Genomic DNA, 13,024 nt, shown 5'->3' on the forward strand with positions numbered 1-13,024 from the left:
GCTCAATAAATTGCCCCTAGCAGAGGGACGGAGCACAGCCCAGGGAAAAGCAGGGCTCTGCGCATGACTAGAAGACCTGCACACACGCAGCCCTGGAGTCTGAAGGAGAAAAACCCACAGGAAATGCACCTTCTTATGCCTCCAAGTCAGGGACGCACCATCAATCGTCCGCCTGTCCCCCGACACAGCCCAGGCCAGGCGGGGGGGATGCGGGGGTGGCCTGCTCTGAGCTCCTTCAGTGGCTGCATCTGTGAGAACCCCTCTTCTGACGGGCGTCTTCAGAGGGTGGGTTTTGGGGTACTGATTACCCGCCTTTCAGCTCAGTAACTTCCATGTCTTTCCTGTCGATAAACACCATCTGTTCGGGAGAAACGGTACCAGAAAAGGAGAGGGTGCTAAGCAGTTAGGGAGAGGCAAGCCGGGGGTGCGAGGGGCCTCCCCCAGTTGAGGGGATGCTCCAGAGACAGGCAGCTATCAAGGGGTTTTTCCAAACTGGAATCCCACCAACGAGGCAAAGGTGGGGGAAAGCAGTGGCGCTGAGTGACCTTCACTGCGGTGACGAGCAGGTCCGTCATAAATTAGGAGAACGGTTTCCTGTTAGGAGGGTCTCTGTGTGTCTCATTCCTCTGAAACCCATCAATTTCTGCCCCCTCCCCCACTGTACAGAGGGGCTCTGTCCCAAGGGGCCTGGAGCTCATGCTGTCCCAGTCATGGTGCCACGGAGACATCTGGACACACATTGACTTCCCTCCCCTGCCATCATCTTTCCTTCGGCTCCATGCTCAGCCTTGTGTTTTCCCCAGTGGCATCGAGGACTCCATGATGAGAGCCAATCAAGGTGCTTGTCACCTGGTGCTAACAGAAGTCGCTACTATATGAGACAATGCGGCGGGAGTTCAAAACACCCCCCAGGCTAGAGCTTGGGACAGGGTTCAGTGGGATGGAGGGAAGCAGAAAGTTTACAAGGAGCAGTGTAAACCCCGTTATGCAGGGAGACTATGACGTCACGGGTGTATCTGTCAAACAGACAGAGGTTTGGGGGGCCACTGACAGGACCCAGCTCAGACACCACAGGACAGTGTCATGCGGCTGCTAAAGAAGTTAAGGCCATTTGGGGCTATGTACTAACAATTACGATATTGAAGTCCAGATTGATTAGGGTGGGACCTGTTCTTGATGTTGACGGGATTGTGGATCGTGGAGGGGCATCTCAGCACAGTGGAAAGGACGAACATGGAATCTGAGGATCTGGGTTTGCACCTCAGTTCTCCAATTTGCTGAGCCCGTTTCCTGATCTGTGGCACGTGAGTTCTGATGCCTTTCTCGCATATTCAGAGGGTTGGAGAGAGGATCAAAGAAGCTAAAATATTACAAAGGGGCTATGGGCTCATTAGGTCGTGTCCAGTTCTCAGTATCCCATCCATCTCAGGAGCTGCGCATTTGAGCAGGAGAAGCAGGGAGGACTGCAGCGTCCTCAAGGACCCCATGTTTCACACACCGCGTGCTCAGTCAGGCTGATGAGCTCTGCAATGTTACAAGCCTTGTGATCCTAGGCGTCACTTCAATTCCCCGAGCCTCAGTTTCCCTATTGGTGATGTGGATAATCACCAGGAGTTTGAAGATGATATAAAAGCCCGGAGATAAACCACTTGGCAAAAAAACAGGTATTCAAGAATCGCTAGAATCCTTGCTTTCTGAAGGAATTGAGGATGCATTACTGGGAGGAGGGAAGTCTGAAGAGGGACCAGATTGTTGTTTTCAAACACTCGAAGGGTTGTCATGTGGAAGGGAGTAAACTTTCTATGAGTTGCTCTAGAAGCTAAAAGCAGTGGGTGAGAGTCACAGGGGCTTCTGTTCAATAGGAATTGGGCACTTTCCATGCTGTTCCACAGAACACGCTGCTCCGGGAAGGACTGAGTCTCTGTCACCATTAGGTACAGAAGCAGGGCTTGAATCACGAGCTGTCAGGGACACTGTAAGGGACACGGGAGAGAGGGTGAATGCCAGTTCCCTTCCCACCTTAGAACTCTATGATCCATAACTCCTTTAATTCCCTCATATATGTTCTCACTCACAGAGATAAAACCTGTAACAGCAATTGTTATGAACAGCTACCTTCCTGTACATGTAGCTTTAGAAAATAAACTCCCTCGGCTTTACTTAGAGAATGATTGCCAGAGTAATTTGGGGACATTCTTCCGCCACATTCTCTATGGCAAGCATAGCAATCTTGATGTCTCTGATGAAAGCTAGAGACTGGACAGGTCAAGTAATGAACCAATGGCTAAAACCAGACTCTGCCCCTGAGAATTTGGAGTATGATCAAGCTTAGCAAATCATGATCCAGGCAAAAGTATATTTTATACCCTTGCCCTCAGTATTTTACTTTTTTAAAGCATATAGAAAAGTACAGAATAACATAAAATATACTGTAGGTATATATCAGGCAGATTTCACATATCTTAATGTGTGCCATATTTGCTTTAGATCTTTTTTTTTTCTTAAACTAAAATATCACCGATACCTCTGAAGCTTACTTTGGACTCCTCTCCAGTCCCATCTCCTTTTTCTATCCCCAGAAGTAACAGCTCTCCTGAAATAGCACGCACAGCCATGCATGTTAGTCTCTGTTTTTATTACATATGTATGTGTCTATCAGCGATGCATATGTATTAGTTACCCATTTCTGTGTAAGAAAGCGCCCTAAAACATGGTGGCTTAAAATGACAATAATCATTTATTTTCTCAAAATAAATTCCATGGGTTGGGAATTCAAGAGTAGCTTGACTTGGGCTCTCCTAAGGTTGTAGTCAGATGTTGGCTGGGGCGGTAATCATTTGAAGGTTTGAATGAGGTTAGAGGATCCACTTTCCAGGTGGCTCCCTCCCAGAATTAGAATGCGGTTCGCTATTGGCAGAAAAGCTTCAGCTCCTCCTTATAGGACCTCTTCCCCAGGCTAATTGAGTGTCCTATAGCACCGGAACTGTGAGTGTCCTACAGCACCGGAACTGTGAGTGTCCTACAGCACCAGAACTGGCTTCCCCAGAGCAAGCAATGAAAGAGAAGGTGGGGGAGAGATCATACTCCTTTTTACTGAGGCTTAAAGTCTCATAACTTATTTCCATTATAGTCCATTGGCTGGGGTAGCTCCGTGTCCCCACCCAGATTCAGGAGAGGACACAGACCCCAGTTTTCGGTGGGATTAGTTCTGTTGCAATGTGGTTAGATAGGAATGTGGGACTGGATTTGTCATGTGAAATCTGCGTCACCCCAACAACTTTCCACAAGAAGGGCCGGAAGCCCCTCTCCCTGAGGCACCAAGAAACACGTACGTGGGGGAGGGGGCCCTGAACCTGTGAAAAGCGTGTGGTTGCTCTTCTTGTAGAGCAGGTATGATAGTCCTGGAAAACACCACTGAGACAGGCTCTGCGATTTCAAGGGGGAGGGATGTACAGGAACCCTAGAGGAGCAGCAAACAAGAGGCTGCATTCAACTACCAAAGTCAAGGTGAGCACCCCTTCTGTAATGGGCAGCACGGACGTCCCAGTAATCAAATGCCCGGAGCTTCAGAGGTCTTTAGTGGTGGTGAATGGATCTTGGTATCCCGAGGAAGACAGCAGAGAGACAACTTACCAGAGTATTGCTGGTTTATGTGACAAGGAAAACTCTAGGTCTGTGAGCCCTTGACCTGATTTGAGTGCTCCCCATCAGGACCACTCACTGAATCTCCAGATATTAGTCAACTACCAGACCCAAGGTCCTTAATTGCAGGGAACCTGGGTCTTCTTGAGGAACCATGTATGTAAAATGTAAGTAAAAGTACATATTATAAACATACAAAGAACTGATATACATGTTTTAAATCTCCCTCAAAGCTTTCTCCAAAAGGACTTGAACCCATTTACTAGAGAGAATGGTGCACTGGGGAAATGGAAATATCTAGACCTTTGGGGACTTACTAGACACTGGCTCTGAATTGACTTTAATTTCTAGGGACCTAAATGGGACTGTACTTGGTCCCTTCAGAATCTCCAAATTCTCTCTGACTGGTAGAGTAAAGGTCACTAGAGTAGGAAGGGCTAACTGGAAGCCTGTAAAATGTCCCCTCCCTCCCAAGATAGGGGAAGTGTAGAGATCAAGGCCATGATCAAAAGACTAAAAGATATGAGGGTGGCGATATTCATCACCATTTAACTCACTTGTTTGGCCTGTGCAGAAGTTGGGTAGATCTTGGAGAATGTCTACAGATTCTTGTAAGTTTACGTAGGTGGCGATTCCAATTACAGCCCTTATCCCAGATGTAGTATCTTTACTTGAACAAATCAACAGAGACCCTGGCTCTTGGTACACATCCATTGACCTGGATAAAGCCTTTTTCTCCTTTCCATTGTGCAAGGACCAACCATCCAAACCAACTTGCTTCTACCTGGCAGAGTCAACAGTACACCCTGACGTTCTCGCCTCAGGCCTCTGTCAGTTCTCCTGCCCTTTGCCGTCATATGGTCCAGACAGAGCTTGGCAGTCCACACAGCGTCACACTGGTGCACCACAGGGACGTGCTGACTGAATCTGATGAGTAAGAAGTAGGAAGCTCCTCCAGATGCCCTTACTAAAGGTACACGCACATCAGAGGCTGGGAATAAATCTTGCATAATTTAGGTGTCCCCCGCTTAATTGATGACTCCGGGGGTTCCTAAGGTGAAAGATAAATCCCTGACTTTGCGCTGTCCACTAGGGAAAAGGAGGTGCAGTGTTTGATTGGCTTTTACGGGTTTCAGAAGCAACATACACCACGTGTGAGTGCAGTGCTTTGACCGACCCACAGCGTCTCCAGTTAGGCTGCCGGCTTTGAGTGGAGACCAGAGAAAACTAACATTTTACAGCACACTTGACCACAGTGCAAACTTCCCCACCGTGTATAGAGTATGTTGACCCGTCATAACAAAAGCATTCTGAAGCAACCGACTGAAACCCAACCCATTTGTGCAAATTCCAAGGGACAAAGTTAACTGAGTTTCAAGCAGCCATCAAATACAATTTCATAATCTGCAATTTACTGCTAGGCTCTGGACTCTAATACTTTTTATTAATGTTCCATTTCTCCCCCCGGTACAGGAATTTCGGTGTCGTTCTTAATATTTCTGCTTTAGTTGGGGCTGTCAGTAGTTATTTCCTTGTGATTAGAGATGCAAATAGGCTCAGCCTTCCTCAGGGGGTGGCCAAGGTCCCACCTCGCTCCTCTGCTGGGGACAGGCTTAGCTTAGAGACTGAGAGCTCACAGCTAAGAAAGCCAGGGTTTGGGGAAGGAATGACATCAAAGAAACCAACCCCTCCCCCCCAGTGGTAGCTCTCGTGGAGAAGTGTGCAACAGGGGGCCCCACTTAATATTCCCGTTCAACGGCGCCTCTGTGTCCTGAGGGCGATGCTGCGGAGATGTGGACTGCAATATTCAAACACATTATTTTATTCGCATTCACTCAGCAAAAGTGTTTATTGAACACCCACTCTCAGCTCAAGACCGCTACGTGCATCGCTTCTTACCATCTCTCCTGGAGCACTAAGGAAGCAGGACAGGAACAGGCCCTTGGGGGAAGGACCGGTGAAAGCAGTGATTACAGTACAAGCAGGCCGGCGCGAGCACCGATGGGAGCCTTACACGGGCAGTCACAGAGGGCACAGATGGGAGAGGGACCATCCTTATTGCCTGGAGGTCATAGTCTTGCATAAGCCTCACGGCTCAGCCACCTGGCTAGAAGAGACCCCTTCTCACCAGGGGTCTCTTCTCAGTGAGGCATCTAGACTGTGACCTTGTCTGAGCCAAACTGGTATAGTCATATCCTTGCTCTACCCAGGCAAGGATCCCAGGTCCCCCTCCATCCTGCTACACTCACCTGTGAAGGCACATAATATACAGTTGGTCCAAATTTAAACTCCAAAGATTTCCAAGGAAGGGGTGGAGGGACATAGCATCCTCGGGTCTTGCTCTTCCAAGTGGGCCCCCTGCCGGGCACCACCAGCAGCACCTGGAACTGTGTTAGGAATGTGCAATCTCAGGCCCCACCCCTGGCCTCCTGAGTCAGAATCCACATTCTGGCAAGACCGGACACCACTACCCCCCCCCCCCCCTCCCTCCCCCCCCCCCCCCCCCCGCCTCCCACCACCGCCCCAGGCGATTTCTATGCACAGTCAAGGTTTGAAAGCACTGACTTGGGAATATCTATATGGGTGGGGAGCAAAGTGCTGACCTCCCTTCCCTCCCCAGCTTCTCCCCCCCCATCCCCCCATTGTCGTCCCCCCCACCCCCGCCTTCTTAGATTCTTAGATACCTTGGTGGGGGTGGGGAGAGGGACTTGGTACTTGGTGTTAGTGCCTAGGAGAAGGCGAGTGAAGACACACTCTCCGGGGAAGCTATTTGCCCCAAAGTAAAGGCCAGAGGGGGTGGATCAGGTTCCAAAAATTCTGGCAAATTGCGAGGGTTGGGGATGCAGGGCTCTCTTGCCCTGGGAATATCCTCTGAAGAGGAATTCCTGACCTGCTTAAGGGACACCCTTGTCCCACACAGACGTGAGAAAGCTGCTCTCAGGTCCATGAGCAGCAGCCCCGGCCGCGCGTGGCCGTCCCCTGGATGCGACATCCATCCCCCCTGCAAAGACTGTTTCAGACGCGTGGGCAGGGGGAGTCTCAGGGGTGGCTGGGCCTGGAAACCACCGATGATGAGAAACTTCGAACATGAAATATAAAAACTTAAGTTAGAATAGCCCTAGGCCTACCCCAGCAGCTCCCTTCCCACCACTGGGCTCTTCCCTCCCTCTCTCCCTAACTTCCTCCCCACTTGGCAAAAGCTGGATATGGCAAGATGGGGAGGGAGGGGAGGGAGCTCATGGTGCAATGCGGGCTCCAAGACTCAGGTCTGGGCAGCACGAGCCCTGGCTGCAAGAAGCCATCAGATCCCTGGGGGCCGGAGGGTGGGGGGAGCGCTGGGAACAGCACGTCCCTGTCCCTCCTTGCCGTGTCCCTGGCGAGGCCCAGTCTGGAGCTGGGAAGAATTACAGGGGCTGTCTGGAGATCGACTCCTGCCCAGATTTGTACTTATGTTTTTATCTGAGACTGTTTGTTTTTCAAATTTCCTCTCAAATCCCTTAATGTCCGTTTTACATCTTACCTGTCAGAGTCCCCACTGGGATTCTCAGTTTGCAAGTTCCTATCAGTTGCTAGAATGCTACAAACTTTTCATTATTTATTTATTTATTTATTTATTTTTACCAATTTGGACTGCAACGTTAAAGCGGCCAATCCATCAAAAAACCACTTCAAGCACAGGTGGGCTGTATGTGGAGGGGGTGGGCCTACTTGAAGCCCCTTCTTGAAGGAGAAGTTGTGGGCAGGAGCTTGGTGCAGCGTACCTCATAACACTCCCTGTTGTTCAACCAAAGCAAGTGTGATTCCATAGGCCTGGGGAATCACACCCTCAGTGTTTCTCTCTCACCTACCAAGGCATCTGCAATGACCCCACTTGTATTCACTCTCTGGATACAGAAGACCCTCTTGTCTAAATTTTCCACCTCCAGGATCTCAGTCTGGGAGAAAGTCCAGAAACGTCTAAGAGACACCCTCCTCGTGGGAAGAATATGGTCAGACTGGTCATCTACGAAGCAATCGGTTCAAGAGATTGTTTGAAAATAAAATTCAAAACCGCAGAGGAGAATATTTTCCATGAGAATATTTATTCCACTTAGTTTCTAAGCAGCCAAGACTACTCCTGATGACCTTTAAGGTGGCAGCCGACCTCACTCCCAACCGGCCAGAGGGCAAGTGACAAAACAAGTGCTTGGAAAACACCAACATTCTACACACATGCAAGGAAGCTCTTTTATGGGTCTTTGCTCCACTTTAAAATGTTTCACAGTGGTTCATTCACTTTCTATTAAAAGTTGGAAAGTAGAAGGGTGCCTGGGGGGCTCAGTCAGTTGAGTGTCCGACTCTTGGTTTCAGTTCAGGTCATGATCTCAGGGTGGTGAGATCAAGCCCTGCATCAGGCTCTGTGCCAAGCATGGAACCCACTTAAGATTCTCTTTCCCCCTCCCCCCCTGCCTCTCCCCCTCCTTTCTCTCTCAAAAAAAAAAAAAAAAAAAAAAAAATCGCAAAGCAGCAAATACAACATCGTAAGCATAAAAATGTGAAAAATGATCTTTTACTGCTATTTTCCGTTTTTGGTTCCCATGTTGACTTGGAAAGGCATCTGGCCTATGTACAATGCATGAAGTGGGACCATGAAGCATAGCTTTGCACTCACAGGAATTAAATTATCCCATCTTAAGGATGATTTGTTATGAGAGTGACTCACCAGGCTCCTGTTTGGGTCTCTCATGCACTACCGAGTTCCAGTCGAATGTTCCCAGAGCTCCAAGGTAGGAGCTCTAAATGGCAGCCTGATTCTGTTATGACGCGTCTCCTTAGTGAGAAGCCGCAGTCAATCTATCTGCCTTTAAATCCACTGATCTAATCAAGAGCTCTTGACATTGATAACCATGAGGGAGGAGGAACATGTTCACAGCCACAGCAGATAAACAGATGCCGTGGAGGGTAAAAGACGCGTCACAGCAAAATGGAAAACAGAAAAACTGAAAACAAAAAAACAGCAAAACAGAAAACAGAATGATAACCAAGGAGGCTCCCAGTGAATCTCGAGGGAAAAAGAGGCTCAGACATTTCTATACGATTCACAAACGAGGGAAGGTAGATAAAAATCAACTTGCGATTTTAAAGAAGGCAGGAATTTTTCTTCATAGCTGGGTCTGAGGAATGAAACTTACAAAGGAATTCAGCGGGGAGAGACTGGGTGTTTCTTCTAGTCAACTCCTGCAGTGTGGCCATGGACAAACTGATTCTAAACTTCATCACGGAGAGGCAAAAAAGACCCCCAAGAGCCACTCAGCGTTGAAGGAGAACAAAGTTGGAGGGCTGGTACTGTCTGCCTTCAAGACTTAGATAAAGCTAGAGCAGCTAGTGTGGTCTCAGGGAAAGGAAGGCCAAATGGACCCATGGAACAGAGTAGAGCCCAGAAACGAGCCACATAAACATAGCCAACAGATCTATGACAAATGAGCAAACGCAATACAATGGAGCCAAGAGAGTCTTTTCAAAACAAATGGTGCTGGGATACCTGCCCATCCACAGGCAAAACCATGAATGTAGACACAGACCTCACACCCTCTATAAAAATCAACTCAAAATGGGCCATAGACCTAAACGTAAAACACAAAACTGTCAGATACCTAGAGGAGAACCGAAGAAATATCTAGCTGATTTGGGGTATGACAATGTCTTAGATACAACACCAAAGCCATCATCCATGACACATCCTTGACAAGCGGGACCTCATTAAAATAGACACTTCTGCTCAGTAAAAGACAAATGTCAAGAGAAGACGAGCCACAGACCGGGAGAAAATATTTGCAAAGGCACATGTGACAAAGGACTGTTACCCGAAAGATACAAAGAACTCTTGAAATTCAACGATGAAGAAACAACCTGATTTTATTTTATTTATTTATTTGACAGAGAGAGAGAGATCACAAGGAGGCAGAGAGGCAGACAGAGAGAGAGGAGGAAGTAGGCTCCCTGCTGAGCAGAGAGCCCGATGTGGGGCTCTATCCCAGGACCCTGAGGTCACGACCTGAGCTGAAAGCAGAGGCTTTAACCCACTGAGCCACCCAGGCGCCCCACACAACCTGATTTTAAAGTGGACCAAAGGCTTTAACAGATTCCTCACCAGAGAAGATACACATATGGGACATAAGTGTATGAAAGGTGTTCGAGGCCGTAGGTCCTTGGGGAAATGCAAAGTAAAGCTACGAGAAATACTGACTACACAGCCCTGAGAAAGGCCTAAGTCTGGAAACCGAAACATGAAATCCTGGTGAGGATGTGGAACAACGGGAACTTTCAGACGTTACCGGTGAGAATGCGAAATGGTACAGCTACTAGGAAAAACTGTTCGGTAGTTTCTTACAAAACTAAACCTACTCTTACTGTAAGATCCGGCAGTCATGCTCCTCAGTATTTTTTTTTTTAAGATCTTATTTATTTATTTATTTTTAAATATTTTATTTATTTATTTGACAGAGAGAGAGAGAGAGAGAGAGAGATCACAAGTAGGCAGAGAGACAGGCAGAGAGAGAGGAGAAGTGGGCTCCCTGCTGACAGAGAGCCCGATAAGATCTTATTTATTCATTTGACAGAGATCACAAGTAGGCAGAGAGGCAGGCAGAGAGAGAGGAGGAAGCAAGCTCCCTGCTGAGCAGAGAGCCCAATGTGGGGCTCGATCCCAGGACCCTGAGATCATGACCTGAGCCGAAGGCAGAGGCTTAACCCACTGAGCCACCCAGGCTCAGACCTGGAAACTTATATTCACACCAAACCTGTGTACGGATGTTTATAACAACTTTACTTATTGCTAAACCTGGAGGCAACCGAGATAGTCTTCGGTAGGTGAAGGGAGAAATACACCGCCGCACAACCATACAATGAAATAATATTATTCTGTGATAAAAATAGATGGGCTGTCGAGACATAAAATGATATGGAAGAAACTTCAAAGCAAATAATTAAGTGAAAGAAAGCAACCCGAAAAAGCTACACATACCGTGCGAGCCCAACCACAGGACATTCTGGAAAAGGCAAAATTATGGAAGCAATAGAAACGATCAGTGGTTGCCAGGAGTTGGGGGAGGGAAGGATGAAGAGGCAAAGCACAGGGGGTTCTTGTCAGTGAAACTATGCTGTATGATACTATAATGATGGGTGCGTGTTATCATACATTTGTCAAAGTTCATGGGATGTACGACACCAAGAGCGAACCCTGATGTGAACGGTGGACATCAGGTGGTAATGACGTGCTAACGTAGGTTCATCCATCATAACAGATACACTGTTAACTGTGCGGCAGACATCTGTGGCGGGGAGATACCGTGTTTGGGCGAACAGGGAATATATGGGAACTCTTCGGCACGTTCCACTGCATTTTGCCATAACCTAAAACTGCGCTAAAAAAATAAAGTCCATCCAAAGAAATTCTTGCTGAATGGCAAAAGCTAAGCACTTTGGGGAAAGCATGAAACCTGACGAGAGGGTTGTGGTGGATGGCACTGGGTGATGATGGAGGGAAGCCCAGAGGAAACCCAACAGAAACTGTGCCACAGAGAGCCTGGGAGGGAGTGTCCCACGCCCACACACTGCTGCAGAACAGCACAGAGCAGGCACACAGGAGAGATCAAGTGTGTAAGGGATTTCTGCTCTCCTCATCCCATCCTAAAGCTTCCTGTGGCTAAAAGCTGAGCCTCCAAGGCACAATTCTGCTGTCAGAGGATATGTTTGTAACACTGTAGGGATGCAAATGCAAAACTCAGAGAAAATAGAGAACTCACGGCCAAAGATGATGGGAAAAAATGTTCAAGATGATTGGGAGGCAATCAATCCTCAGTATTTAAACTCCAGTGATCGTTTGTTTTATTCTGTATTTATTTGAGAGAGAGAGAGACAGTGAGCGAGAAAGAAATGGAACAGGGGGGAGGGTAGAGGGAGAAGCAGAGTCCCCGATGAGCGGGGAGGGCTGGATCCCCGGACTCTGGGATCATGACCTGAGTGGAAGGCAGAGGTTTGACTAACCGAGCCCAGGCGCCTCCAAACTCCAGGGATCCTGAGGAAGAAAGGGTAAATTTCTACTTGATCAAAAGGAGCATCAAATAAAGTCTTGTCCCACCTTGACATTAATTCTGGAAACAAGGAAACTGAGTCTGAGTCAGTTACAGACTACGGATCTCGTAAATGGAGGCAGAGCTTAACCCTCGGTGTGATCGCAAATCTCTCCTCTCCCTGTACCCCGCCTCACCCCAACCCTGGCCTCTTACTGGAAACAGAGGGAAACTGCTGAACCCAGAGAGTGTGGTGGCTGGGTCTCCGCCTGAACTTCCGGATGCGGCTCGCCTGTCCGCTGCCCCGGCCAGAGGCTGCCTATAAGAGGTGCTCAAGCAGCAGCCAGAGCACCCTGGGTGTGGGCGTTTGCATCAGACTGGAAAATGGTGATGGGAAGGTGGCACGTGGCTATGCTGCGCTTTTCCTATCCTGCCATCAGATGTGACCGATCGAGCATCCCAACTGCATTTACTCCCCACAAACCCACACAGATGTTTCTCGGAGGTCCTCCCCGCTGGCACGTACGTGTCACATAGCGAGCTTTTAAGCACAGATGCCAGGCGTGCTGCCCCTCATTTGACGATTCTCGTAACACGCTCACTTAAAACGGTCAGACTTCCCCACTTGACAACAATGCGTCGTTCGCTCAGCCTTGCTGGGGACAGTGGCAGGCCCACAACCGGCTTAAAGCCCACAGGCCGGTTGCCATGGTGCACGTGTGCGTGTGTGTGCATGCGCACGGCATTTGAGTAAGACTGACACATTCACTGTCGAAGGAGAAAGAGCCTGACTAAGGCCGAGGGCTGGGAAACCAGAGGTTCTACTACTACCTTGTTAAAAAAGCCGAAGCTTCCTGCCGTAATGGCAACTTCCCAGCGTCCTACGGAAACCTGTGTTGATTTCAACACAGTAGAGCAAACATCGTTTAACTTCCTTAGTCCTCTTCGAACACCAGGAGGTCTTGGTGAGCTGGGGGGGGGGCAGTGGGGGGCTGTCTGCCCCGACCCCAGGGGGTGTCCTGGCCTCCCTGCTCCCATCGCTAACCATTGTCTCCTCCCTTCTCAGTGGGGATTTCTCGTGTGGCCAGCGTCCACCAGCCACCTTCCATTTTGAGACGAGGCCGTTGGGAGGTGGGAAAACAGTTGTCCAGCTCATAAGAAATGTGTGTCCCAGGAGCACCCGAAAGCTCCCAGCAAGAGGTTCCTTCTGAAGATTGTTCGGGTGTCGCAGTGCCCACGTGTCTGCTTGGATGCCGGCCCCGTGTGGATGTGCCCTCCACGGTGGGTCTGCAGCAGAGACCCCCAGAAAATGACCTTCGATCCCGCATCAA

Source organism: Enhydra lutris, unplaced genomic scaffold, assembly GCF_002288905.1.
Source record: "Enhydra lutris kenyoni isolate GAN:26980312 unplaced genomic scaffold, ASM228890v2 scaffoldscaffold36, whole genome shotgun sequence".
Lineage (NCBI taxonomy): Eukaryota > Metazoa > Chordata > Mammalia > Carnivora > Mustelidae > Enhydra > Enhydra lutris.